General features: G+C 35.4%; 1 pseudogene; it reads right to left on the reverse strand.

The window, feature by feature from the left end:
• Positions 1-3968: 3968 nt before the first annotated feature.
• On the reverse strand, positions 3969-10684 carry LOC108477866 (monocopper oxidase-like protein SKU5; annotated as a pseudogene).
• Positions 10685-14666: the final 3982 nt, after the last annotated feature.

Consider the following 14666-nt stretch of genomic DNA (forward strand, 5'->3'; position numbering starts at 1 on the left):
TTATTAAAAATATTGGTTGGATTCGGGGTTAGAAGATTTGAAACTTGAGCTTGGCCCAACCTGTATTTTTAAGTATGTAATATTTTATATAATGTTATTTTTGTATAGTATGTCATCTATAATACATAAAATTAAACCTATAGTAGTATCTAACACTAATATAATGTAAACATTAAAAAAGAAGTTAAAATCACTATATAAAACTTTCATAAAAAAACTATTAAGTATTAATTTAAAAATAATGTAAATATGTATTTAATCTTTTTAAAAATAATATAAGCAATCTTAAAATGGATTTGAGTTAATTATTTACAAATATGGATGGAATTGGATAAAGCTTTAAACTCATATTTCGAATCGAATCAAAATTTAACTTAAACAAACATGAAGCATATTAATATTATGTTGATGCCAGACGAAACTCATTCATGAAGAATTTTATAATGGATTCGCTATGAAAGACATAATGTCATAGTGCAAGACCTTTTTGAACCTTTTGACCAAATGGATACGGGATCTCCTAAGCAAGAGGTAAGCTAGCAGGAGAATGCCCAGCTAGAGGATAATGCACATACGCAGCATGAGAATGCACAGTTGGAGGGTAACGCACAGAAGCAGCCACACAGAGGAGTGAGAGAAAGGAGGGCTCCAACAAACTTAACGGATTTTGTCTGCAACTGAAGCGGTTAGGAGGATTACTATTAATATTTTCGTTTGTAAGCAAGAAATTTATGGAAAAACGAACAAAAGACTGATATTTCTCTGAATCTATTATCTCTTCTCTTTTATTTTTCTTTATTTATGCTACTGAGTTCATAACATTTTGGTGCTTTCGTTGAGAGTGCTTACCATGGTTAATAACACAGAAGCAATCAAAATTTTGCAAGACTCGATTGCATCCCAACAGAAGCATGTTGAAAATCAAAGTCGATGGAATGAGGTCACTGAGAAAACGTTATAAGACATGGCCAAATAGTTAGCCAGTATTACGGCGTTTTTAGGGAGTTCACCTTCATCGTCAAAGGAGAGGGACGCTACAGTCTATCGTGGTAAAGCAAAGATGCAATCGAATTTGAAAGATACATTTTCTTTCGCTCCTCATCCAGCATAGGTCAAACTTCTCATCTTCACTGGAGTGGGTCCGGAGGAGTGACTGGCTTCTGCTCAGGATTTTTTTGAGTTCTACCAGATCGAAGACCATCACCGTGTCACCATGGCATTGTTTCGGATGGAAGGAACGACGAAACGATAGTATTGCTGGATGCAACGACAGCGCCAGTTATCGGGGTGGAACCATCTTATAGAGGCCATTCGTCGTCGATTTTTTATCACAAAAATTGAATCGCCAAAGAGACAACTGACGAAACTTACACAGTCATCCACGGTGGAAGAGTGCCAGTCTCGGTTCGAAAAAATGGCCATGCGAACAACGGCGTCTTTTTCAGAGGAATTTCTAACTTAATGTTTCATCTCTAGGCTCCAATCAGATATAAAATATGAGGTATTGGGTCAAAGGCCCACATCTATGACCGAGGTGTTAGCCTTGGCCTGTTTCTATGAGGCTAAAGCGGGTGAACTAAAGAAGTTAGTGCCGAAAAGTATTAGACCCAAGACACCTGCTGTGTTGACCACTTCACCCCAATTCATGTCAAGACCTAAAACCTTACCAAGGAGACCTCCTCCATTTGAGTTACCTTGTTTCACGATAAACAATAATCAATAGCAATGATTAACGACGACAGGGCACAAACACATCGCGAGAAAAGGCTGTGCTATTATTATGACGAGAAGTATGTCAAGGGTCACAGATGCAAAGAACCGTAATTCTTCCTTCTCGACGAGGAAACTCTAGAGGAAAATCGAGAAGATGGTAAAAAGAGTTAGACTAAATCTGAGGGAAATGGGAGTGCGAAAGACGAACAACTGCTCATGTCGTTTAATACATTGGCAGGCTGTGTAACCTCAAACACGATCTGAGTCAGGGGCATGATCAAGGGCCGAGAGGTGCGCATCTTACTCGACAGGGGAAGCACCCACAATTTTGTCCAGACGCGTACGGCCAAATATTTGGGTTTACCCATCACCACTGCTTCCAATTTTAGAGTTCTAGTAGGCAATGGGGCGACAATACAGAATGAGGGGTGCGTAAAGAATTTGACAGTAAGGGTGCAAGGAACGGAGATAACCACGGATTTTTATGTTCTACTTCTGAAGGGAACGAAAATGGTGTTGGGGGTGGCTTGGATGGCCATATTGGATTGGTCACCATGGATTTTTTAAAGTTCCAATTTAAATTTGACCAAGGTAAAGGGAAACACGTATGGCAAGGGGAGACGAGGGTAGAACTGCGACCAGTTTGTTTTCAATCCTTGAGACAGATAGTTGAAACCAATGAAGTAGCTAAATGCTACTGTTTGCAAGTGTTGGGCGCCAAGCACACCACTATAGCGATTGAGCAGGAGGAGATACACGAGTTGATCGAAGAGTTCCAGGACATATTCCAAGCCCCCAAGGAGCTACCGCCCGAGAGAGCATTTGATCATGCAATTCACTTAGAACAGTTGAGTAAGCCTGTGAACGTGAAACCATACTGTTACCCTTGCTTCCAGAAGGTAGATGTGAAACATCAAGTACAATAATTACTGGAACAATAGTTCATCAGAAGGAGCCAGAGTCCATTTTCTTCTCCTGTGTTGCTGGTTAAAAAAAAGATGGGACATGGAGGTTTTGCATAGATTACAGGGCCTTAAATGAAATCACCATTAAGGATAAATTTCCCATTCCCACGGCCGAGGAACTGTTCGATGAGTTAAGAGGTGCACAATTTTTCTCTACTTGCAGAGGGAGGTAATTTCATGGTGTAAGACCCTTTTGAACCTTTTGACCAAATGGACACAGGATCTCCTAAGCGAAAGGTGAGTCAGCAAGAGAATGCCCAGCTGGAGGATAATGCATACGCAACATGAGAATGTACAGCTGGAGGATAATGCACAGAAGCAGCCACACAGAGGAGTGATGGAAAGAAGAGCTCCAACAAACTTAACGAATTTTGTCTGCTACTGAAGCGATTAAGAGGATTACTATTAATATTTTTGTTTGTAAGCAAGAAATCTATGGAAAAACGAACAAAAGACTGATATTTCTCTAAATCTATTATCTCTTCTCTTTTATTTTTCTTTATTTGTGCTACTGAGTTCATAACATATAACCATTGCTTTTATGACAAAATAATTAATTGATGAAAACTATAAGGGTCTTGTCTGGTATGGAGCAACTTTTTGTGTGAATTTTTATTGGTGAAAATAAAATAGTCTCATCCATACATGCATTGATTATAGCTATCTTGGAAGCCAAACCATGCCTGCTTTCCCATTCCCAAATCAATTGGTAAAAAGGAAAACACAATACCAAGACTTGTGTATGATTTAATGCTTCAATTTTTATAGAAAATTGTTATCTTCCTATGACTTGTTATCTTCTTCTACCACAGATGGGCCAAAAAAGGGGACCAGCACTTACCTTTATTTATCTTCTCTAACTTTTGTGTCACCCTCACGTTGTAACCCTGAGTAGCTACTTTCACTACTACACTGGTCGGTCATTATTTATTTTCTTGTACAACATATTTTTTATCATAGGTTCTTCTGCTATTGTTGACCTCAAAAAAAGGCCCATCAAATATACAAATTCATAATGCATTTTAGACACGAAGTTAAATTGTATTGAAATTTGATGAATTGTCATTAGTACATAAATTATAGGTATTGAAAGAATAAAATCCCCACTGAACATTAAACAAGGAACCCTGGAGAGCATTATCAACTTTGTAGAACAAAAAAAAAAAATGTCAAAATCACCCAAGATTCATATCAACAAGACTAATATGCATACCTAAATTAATACATAGCCCCAAATCTTACGTGGGAAGCAGCTATGATCTACACCGACACCCTAAAGGAAAAAAAAACCTAATGAAAAAGTAGTGCAGAGGCAACTATTAGCACTGCGAGGAACAGTTTTGAGCTACTGATTGTGATTGATGTTGCGAAAGAGATATCTTGTGGCCTAAAAAAGAAACCGAGTTAGAACAAGCCATTATTAATTTTTACGGCTATCTTTCGAAGATAACCATTTTCATAAAAAATAACTCTTTTTTGCATACTTCTGCCTTTTTGCTGCGGGCACCACAATAGAGGACATTGTCTGGCATAGGCAATTCAGTTTTTTTTGAAACCTTTGGATTCACAACCCTGATATATGTCTCTTGTCCAAGATACCATGAATCTAGGTTTTCTGTCCTAAGGTTCCAAACTCCAACATTGTCAACCGATATCAAGATTGCTATCCATTCCCCGGGATAAACCTACATGACAGACAAGTCACATATCTTGTGAGTTTCATTTCATACAAATGATCTGAGTAAGCATTGTTGATGGCAAGTCCAAGACTAGTTATATGTGCCTACCTGTGTTGTAGAGCAGGCAATGCCATCCCACTTGTTATATGTTCCCTTGCTATTTTTTGACCACTCACCATAATCCATTTTGCAACAATTTAATTGAAGAGTTAGTGTTAAAATCATTCTACACAGCCGTATGCTTATACATGATTTGTAGAGGAAACAAATTCCTTCCCGACAACAAAAAATACATATCCGCTCAGGTGATAGGTCTGCACCTTAGTGTTATTGTTCTGTAGGATGACTTCTATAAATCCCCTAAATGTTCCATTAATTACCGATATCTCCGTTTTAGGTGGCCCTGTAAGTGGTCTACTTGGAAAATCAAGCTTATATACTCCCTTAACCTTTCAGCAAGTCGGATAAGTGTAGCAGGATTGACAAACGATATCCTACTGAGAGTTGTTTGTCTTTTCCCATCAATAGTTACCGGTGGCTTATTTTTTAGCATAAAAATTTCAGCCACATTGATTGAACCATATCTAAATGATCCCTATCGGTTAGGACGAGCACTGCTGGCAGATACATTCCATTTGCATAATTCAATAATAGAAAGTAAGGAGGCATATAACCAACTAAACTATTTCATATCATACTTTTCAACATTTGAAGCTAACCAACAATTGAAATAATACTAAAACTAATATTTTTGACAGTAGCTCATCGGATTTACAAGTTTTATGCTTTATTGCTAAGTGATGATGAGATTATTAAATAGAAAACTCAAAGGTTAGTAATTCAAATGTCCTAAACTAATCACATTGTTTGAAGTCTCAATGACCATTACCGTGGTGAGAATTAATGTACTTGTGAACTTGAACCACAATGAAAACCAACCTGATAGACATTGCTTGGTTCATTGAAAAGGTTTTGTCATATTCATCCTACGGTGGATCAGGGAGGGGACCAGCTGCCTTTCCTTTGGAATTAGAATAACGCAAAATGGCAACACCGGTAACACGTTTCCACTGTGATTTATTTACAAACCTTGCACTTGCTATAATGTAGTAATCGCTACTTGTATTCTAATCTGTGGTTAGCAGAAAAGAATACGACTGCTCTACGTGTATGTCTAAGCTAGTGTAATTTTGCTGCACCATATATGATCCATCGATTTTCGCAAGAAGCAAATTATGGCTCTAAATCCTGAAATTCAACCACATTGTGCACACGAAAGCGGTAAGTCTTCCCTGTCCAACATTATAATTAATGTTATAAGGAGCTTGAAAAGATCACCAAAAGCATACAGGTAACAACTAATTCAAGTTAGTTACATGTATATGTATTTAACTGCCATTTCACTTCAGAATTAATTCCATTTTTCAGTCACTAAAAAAACCCATAATTACACAAGCAGTTGAACATACATATTTAGAAATGAGTAGCAATTAGTAAATCATAAGCAAACAATGCCTAGCATTGAATGAATAATCACCTGGATGAACGTCAATCGTTTCATAATCAATGCCATCAGGTACAAGTGTAACATCCTGATTTTTTGGGTTTCACGATTCTTGATATTTTAAGTAAGTTTCTAAAATTTGGTATGTGATTATGGAATTTATAATTTGAGTATGTAAATGGGCTTATGGAAGGCCCATGTGTTGGCCAAAACCCGGTAGAATTTTCAAAATTTGGACTTAAGAGTTAGGGGTTCTGGCTAGGTGACCTTAAGTAAAGTTGTGGGAGAAATGTATCACAAAAAGAGCTTTGGTAAAGTGGCAAGGGTGACGCCACTAAGCTCCTAAAAAGGTGGCGTGTGGAGCTTAAGGGAAAACATGGGATCGATTCCCTGTGTTGGCAAATAAGGGTAATTTATTTTTTTTGTGCAGGAAGGGTAAGTGTTGGAACCCAGGTGGATTCTGTTGGAGGAGTTTGAATTAGTCAAGTGCATGGATTAAGGAGGGATAAGGGGAGAGATTTTAGGGATTTGATATGAAGATAGAGTTGGCCGAATAAGGGATATTGGAAAGGGGATTTTCGGCAGAGGGGTTTAGTTAGAGATTTTCGGCACTTAGGTACTTGTGTGTCGTTTTCTCCCTTTAGGTTAGTCTTTTCTCTCTTTTTCTTTTTGCAGCCGAATCTATTATCTCTCCATTCACCTTTTCTTCCTTCTCCTTCTTTCAAACCAGCCCACTATTTCCCTCTATTCATCCATTGTTCCTTTCTTTTATCTCTACTTCTGCCGAAATACCGCAAAAATCAAAATCAGTGAAGCTAGGGGGGTGCCGAATCTTTGTTGACCAGCAACTCTCTATTTCCTTTTCACTTGTTGGTGTTTAATTCCCTCATCTTTTAGGCATAACGGATTCAAGAGGAGAAAGACTGTGGTAAGTGCTCGAACTCTAAACGATTCCTGGAGTAGCTAGTGGCCAAAAGTCGAAACCCCTCTAGTTTAGGGGGGTGACTGAATATGGGTATAGGCTTTATGGGGTTCTTCTTTTAATATTTTATGGTTTCTATAGTGGAGGAGCAGCAAGGCGTAGTGTCGATTTGGATTAGCTTGGATCACCGGAGTGGCTAGATCTCGTCATAAATCTCGACAAAGGTAAGGTGTCTAAGGCCATTATGGATGGTGGCCAAATGTGTAAGTGTTAATATTGCATGGTTCTTGATTTGGTTCAATTATTGTGAGTTGATATATTAACAGTTGATTATAGGAGAAATCATATAGGAGATCTCGACGAGGAATATCGCAAAACAGGTGTGTAACGAACCCTTTTTCATAGCTTAAAGCGATAAATGCTGAAAAGCCGAAATGCCGAAATTCTAGCATTTCGAGGACTTATGAGCAAGCGAACGCTTATTAGTTAGTTAGATTCACTAAGAGGATGATCGGGAACATTGGAAAAGGTAAGAGCGTGATTTTTGGCGTTCTCGGTAAGTTGGGCCTCGAGAGGTTGAAGTAGGGCCTAATGGGCTTTCGGGCCCATTTGGGTAAAATTGGTAGAATATGAAAACTTGTTATTGCGCATTGGACTGATAAAACCGTTATGGAATATAGGCTAAATGAGCCTAGATGACAAAATCGGCTAAGTAGGGCCATTAGGGGTTTTTGGCCCAATAACTCGGTTTCGCTAAAAATGGGCCAGAATCGCTGTTTAAACAAATGAATAGTTAGTAACTGATAATGAACATGGAAAATCCCTAATTTTTGGTAAAATTACGATATTACCCTTATAATATGAAAATGACCGTTTTACCCCTAAGTAAAAATGACCATTATACCCCTAGGGTTTAAATATGAATTTTGATACATGGGATTTTAATAAACATGGTATGTATGATATGCACATGACATGTATGATATGCACATGATATGTATGATATGCACATGATGTTTTCATAAATGCATTGGGTTGGGTTTTTATACGGATGGAGGAAGTGCAAAAGGGCTTATGCCCCAGTTATTAAAAAGGGCTTACGCCCCAGTTATTAAAAAGGGCTTATGCCCCAGTTATCAAAAGGGCTTATGCCCCAGTTATTAAAAGAGGCTAGGCCTCCAGTTATATGATAAAGCAGCTATGCTGCCAGTGGAGAGTTATGGTTGGGTGGGTTGAGTTATTCCCCACATGGTGTGTTGGTTGGAACGGGTGGAGAGTAGCGGATGGTGGGTCGAGTAGTCTCCCCAAATGGGCTTGCATTCATTTGTTTTTCCATTGATGATACATGTGATATTGAAATGGGCCTATGAGCCATACCGTTTACAGTAAAAGGCTTCGGCCCAGTTATATGATTTATGAAAAGGCTACGGCCCAGTATATACATATTGAGATTGGACTTGGGCTAAGGCCCAGCAGATGATATTATTTTGGGCTCGAAAGGGGCTTGTTGCACACTGAGTTTCCAAACTCATCCCTTTCCTTAACCTTGCAGTGAGCCTTGATGTGGGGACTTGGAGCCGGAGGGATTCAGAGTGGCTACAGTGATCGCTTTGGGCTTTTAAATAAGCATTGGTTTTCTTTAAATTTCCTTTAATTATTATTTATTCTTGGGTTGTAATAAGGCCATTTTAACTTTTCTTTTACTTCTTTTCGGGATTATTTTATTTTTAATAACTTTAAAATTGGTTGATAATTATTCAAATAGGCTAGACTTAGGACGTGATTTCAAAACGATACTTGATTTCAAAATATCACAACACCACAATTATTCGATTTATCAAAGAGGTCCACTGAAACAAATTTAAACTCGATATAACAAAGTGTGGCAATGGTCGTGGGCATGTCTAGGATTGGATCTAATCGAAGAGCTTGGTACTTAAGCAGCCTTCATGGCTCACTTCCTCTGTCTCGGATACCTACCTGGTGCCCAACTTCCATTCACTTTGTTAACTCAACAAAATATATGGTTTTTAAAACTCTAAAACGGAACATGGGGTTTCAGCTCTAATGTGGCATGTCAGATTCGGCCATAACGTCTGGGCCGGGTTTAGGGTGTTACAACAAGAGTGTCATTATATTGGTAAGGGCCTTTGCCATTTATAAGAACTCCATTCGGCATCCCAAGATCTTTTCCAGCATCAAGTGCCTTTCTCAAAACCTAGAATCAAAAGGAAGGTTTCATTATTGAACACATGATATATACTACCCTGAAAAGTAAAACATGGCTATAAATCCAATAACTCGACAAAGTTCTAACCGTGTGGTTGCGAGTGTACCAATCACCAATCAAAATTGTAATGTCTCTATATCTTTTCTAGCATCAAGTGCCTTTCTCAAAGCCTAGAATCAAAAGGAAGGTTTCATTATTGAACACACTATATATACTACCCTGAAAAGTAAAACATGGCCATAAATCCTGTAACTCAACAAAGTTCTAACCGTGTGGTTGCGAGTGTACCAATCACCAATCAAAATTGTAATGTCTCCATTAGGGAAGCCAAAAGGAATAGGGATAATATCTCTATTGTTTATGATAAAGCCTCCAAAACCACTAGCCGCACGCTGGAAGTACAGTGATGGGAAGTAGAAGAAACTCCCAATTTGGTCATTAACTTGAAACTGGTAAATCCAGTTCCACTTTGGAGGAATAGGACAATTAGTGCCTGGTAACCCATCTTGCCATGAACTACGCCTCTGTTGAATCCCAAACCTGAAAACCAAACAGTCAGTTACTCTATCTATGTTTGCACTTTGGTTTTACTTAACAAAGATTATGGCAAAGTAAAGATCCCACCAATGTAGGAGTAAACTTTCGTCCAATTTTTTTCGAACATTGATGACGACGTTGTTGTTAGTAGTTGAATTGATAGTTGGGCTAGGAAACTTGTTATTTCTAGCAAAAACCTACAAAGTAATGCAGATTCAGAAACCATTATAGAACTCAAATAGCTCAAACAACATTACTCCAAAGCTCACTTAAATCCCAAACACTGAGCAAGTAAAAAAGAGCTACATTTTATTGTAGATCTGAAGTTAAAAATTGAAACTTTAAGTAATATAAAAGCAATCACTTTCTGAGTCATGAAAGTTCAGCAGAACCACATGAAAAAAAAAAAGGTAGAGAAAATAGTTACAAGATGAAGTTGATAGCAGCAATAAATGTACAAACAGAAGAAAGAGAAGTACTAAAAAGAGCATACCTGTTAAGGGACACCCAAAGGTGAAGCAGTGATGTAAGAGACCTCAAAATCATAGAAGACAAACGGATCTGCAAGAAAATAGGAGCTGGAAAGCAGGGCAATGTGGATATGAAACAGACCCAAGAACTTACTCAAAGCCATTTTTCAAAGAAAAAAAAGAATCTTTTTGGTTTGTATTACAAAATTTTTAAAGGGAAAACTCAGCTATAATTACTAAGCTTTACATGATCTGATAGGAAAAAGATAGAGAAGAAGAAGAAAGCAGGTCTAGATTCTCTAAAGATAGAAACAACTATAAGATGTTGGTTTAGTAGGGAAAAGAACAACAGTATGAAGGATTATGATGAATCAGTGAAAGGCCAATACATATTGTCAGTCACCAGTCATCGGTCATCATTCATAAGAGGAAGAGAGAGAGAAAAAAAATGTAGAATTTTGCTGTAGGAGAGAGAAAGAGAGGGTGACAGACAGTTGCAGTTCACAAATACACAAAAAGTGACCAATGTGTGTGAGGAGAGGGGTTTGGTTTTGTACAAAGCATCATGCTCAACACCATGGGGGAAGAGTTGTAACGTTAGGATCCTGTGAAAATGTCCACATGATTGCTAGCACATGATCTCGCATGTGGACCCCCCCGCCATGAAATCAATGCCCTTTGTCTTTCTTTTTGGTTATAAATTGCAGCAGCTATTGCTGCTGCTAAGCTACCTTCTCTAATTTGATAATATTCTAATTTTAGGTTTATACTTGTAGTAATATTTTAATCTCATGCATTGCCAAATGTTACTTTTATAAATTTTCATTAACAAAGCAACCAATTGAAAGAAAAGATGACCAAAGAATGGTATTATAATTTAACAGTTACTCCTCGAGATGCCAAATACGAAAAAGAAGAGTTGGTTACTAAGAAAGAGTGATTGACAGTTGACTGTTGTTGTTTTCTCTTTTACCAATTACATTTTTAAAAAAGTAAGATTAAAATAGGTATTAACTCCATAATAAAATCTTATATTTAGAGATAATTTACCCAAGTAAAAATCAATACTTGCTGTTTTTTTAATATAGAAGGATCTTCTTTTAGATGTGATGAGGATTATCATTTAAGAAGATGACAATGAGACTTTTTGGTCGTTTCTTGTATCCATTCTACATCATAGATATTGTCAGGGTTTTGCATGCAAAGGATAAATTTTCATTGTCATTTCTCCAACTAACTCCAAAAAGTAATAATAATAAATTTGTTTGTCATTATTTAGGAAATTTATCAATATAGAGAAAATTTATAATATCATATTTTAAATATTATGTTATAAAGTAAAAAATGTATTTATATTTTATTATTATTATGATATTTCAATAAAAATATAAAATAATTTATTATAACTCAATATTAATATTTTCATATATAAAACATGTTTTTAAGTAATTTGAATGTAGAAATTATATTTTAGATACTTAATCATATTACAAATTCAAAAATCTAATACTACAAATTTGAAATAAATTAAAAAATGTTTTTTTAAATAACAGTAAACACACCTTTAATGTTGTTTAGGTTCAATTTCATCCCAACAAATATAAAAATAGATTTGTGATGCAAAAGAGTTGAGAAAATACATAAAGGAGCAGCCACTGATTTCTATATAAAAAAAGTTATTAGCATAATTGTTACTAAATTATAGCTGACCTACAATTATATGTGGAAAAATTAATGTAAAAATTATATTTATAAAAATATAGGTCAATATTGAATTACACTTAAGTTCTATCATGTGGGTTTTTTCGATTTAATTTCATTGTATAGATGATAATACCCTCATACTAATATTAAGTTATTGTCTAGTTAATAAATAACACAAACTGTTGCAGCTAAGGTATGGGAAATAGTGGTACCCCAAATTCTTTGTCTCACTTATTTAGTTTAAATCTTTTGAATTGGGTAGTAATCATTTTCACCGGTGATTTTGGTGGTAATGATGCTTATGAGAAAATGTTTGTTGTCTTGTGTTGGTTGTCGTGGAAAAATAGGAATAATTTTATATTTCAGCAAATAGAAAATAGGCCTGAAGAGATTGTTTGTAGGGTAGGTTGCGTTGTTTCTAATATCCGCGAGTCAAAAATGAATTCAAGGACATTGGGAGTGATTCAAGGTGTGAGGGTAAGATGGTGTCCGATGAGTCCTAAAAGGGTTAAGATCAATGCTGATGGGTCTTCAAACGTGAATGGACATTGGTTGATGGTTGGTGGAATGGTGCAAGACTCGGCGGGGAACTAGATGGAAGGTTTCAAGAAATGTATTGAGAGGGGCTCTACCCTTAAGTCTGAGTTATGGGCTATTTTAAGCGGACTAAAAGTGACTCGATTAAGGAATTATAGTAAGGTTCTTGTTGAAAGTGACTGCATGGATGTTGTTGAGATGATACTGAAAAGTTTTGTGGATACTCTTTCGATGACCCTTGTATGAAGGATTAATGAGCTTAGTAGATGATTACATTAAGTTAAGTTCCAATTTGTTCCAAGAGAGGGTTATATGGTAGCATATTGGTTTTTTAAATCAGGCTCGATTAATGATGTTAAACTTATTATTTTTGAGTTTCCTGACTTTCATATTAGGAAATTATTATTAGAAGATAAATTTAGGGCGTCACATATAACAGTCTATTTTTTAGTGGTGTAGGAAACAGTGATTTTAAGACCACCAAATCCAGCAAGTAAGTTCGTAAATATTATTATCTAATATTTACAAGTCAAATATAGTTTTAAAAAAGTTTTTGATTTGGTAATTTATGTTTTATAATGATTTATTAGGTTCAAGTGGTAAGACCTTAATATTAAATGGTTTTAGAAAGTGAGGTATCGGGACCTCATTTCTATAAACCGAGCCGTAAATATTTTTATGAATATTTACAGAGTGTCATTAAGGTGGTATTAAAGTTTCATTGAAAATTTTTAACGTTTCGATAGTTAATTAATTAAAAGGACTAAATCATAAAAGATGTAAAATTTAATTAGTATTTGATTTGAGTGACTAAATGGTTTATTGAATAAGAAAAATGGACTTAGTTGGAAATTAGAAAATTATTAAAATAATGGACAAAGTTGTACATTAAAAGAGTGGATTTTAATATCATAACAAAGGTTAAATTTATAATTTAATAATTAAAATAAAAGTAAAACAAATAAAACGTGGCATCTTCTTTAACCTTTTTTTTTCCACCGAAATTGATGAAGAATGAAACTATAGTTAGGGCTTAATATTTGGCCAACTTTGGTTTAATGATTTGGTAAGTAAATTTTTCCTGTTTCTTTTAATTTTTATGTTTTGAGATCGTTGCAACTAGGTCTAGCTAACCCGTACCTTGATTTTGAAACTATTAAAGATTTTGTATGTTTCCATTAATGAATCTAGTGATTTTTTATGTTAAATTGTGAATTTGAAATGTTGGTTGGTATTTAAAAATATTTTGTTAAGGGATTTTTGATGAATTTTTTTATTAGGGACTAAATTGTTGAAATAGTAAAAAAATACAAGGGATTGTTGTGAAATTATTGCAAAAATGGGCTGTAATGAATTCCATGAATATTCGGCTAGCATGACTTTGCGTTAAAAATGGTTAATTTGCATGTTTTAGGCTTAGGGACTAAATTGAATAAAAGTAAAATATTAGGGGCAGTTTTGTAAAAATATAAAAACTAATTTCCATAAAATAAATTGTTTTATTTTCTAAATTAATAGATTGAATGAAATTATTAATTTAGATTAAGGTCGAGTGGAAAATCGAGGAGAATGAAAAATTATCAAAATGCCTTGTACTTTGAAATTTCTACAATTTAGACAGGTAAGTTCGTACAGTTTAGAATTTAATATCAAAATGAATTATTGAGTAGATTATCATTGAACAATTTATATATTTATTTTTAATTTTGGATAATGAATAGTAAATTTTTATATATTATTAATCTTGATTCTCGATTTGGATTGAATGCGAGATTAGAGCGCATTTGTGTTTTGGTGTATTATGGGGGTTTGGAGTGGAGATGGTATTGGAGGGAGATATCGGCATATTACCCAAGTAAGTTGCAAACTCTCGCATTATACTTTCTGTTTGGCGTGATTTGGGTGGATCAGCCCTTACGAGCTTCTGTTCAACTCTTACGAGCTTCTGTTCAGCTATTTTGAGCTTCTGTTGGCGTGTTCGGGAGGACCAACTCTTATGAGATTCTGTTGACGATGTACTCTTACCCGTAAGCCGTTCTTCGTATGAAAAATCTCAGTAAGGTAATTTGTTTAATGAATTTGAAAGATTTATTATTTATTGAATATTGACCTGAACATAAATGAATTCATCAGTTGAGATTGTGGATAATGCTTAGGTTTGTGCTAAGTTTTTTGTTGCATTATATCATGTTTAATATTAGATATACTTGAAATAGTAATTGGTTAAATAGAAATATGCTTATGTTCATGAAAAGGTGGTAAGATTCAAAAGGTGTAATTTCTTATAAAATAGTTTATCATCTGGTTGACCCCAAATGAGTTATATACATAAATGCATTAACTTGTGTATTGATGATGGTGATTAGGCCTATGTCAAGCCTAAGATTTTGATTGATGTATATGCT

This window comes from Gossypium arboreum, chromosome 12 (assembly GCF_025698485.1).
Source record: "Gossypium arboreum isolate Shixiya-1 chromosome 12, ASM2569848v2, whole genome shotgun sequence".
Classification (NCBI taxonomy): Eukaryota; Viridiplantae; Streptophyta; class Magnoliopsida; order Malvales; family Malvaceae; genus Gossypium; species Gossypium arboreum.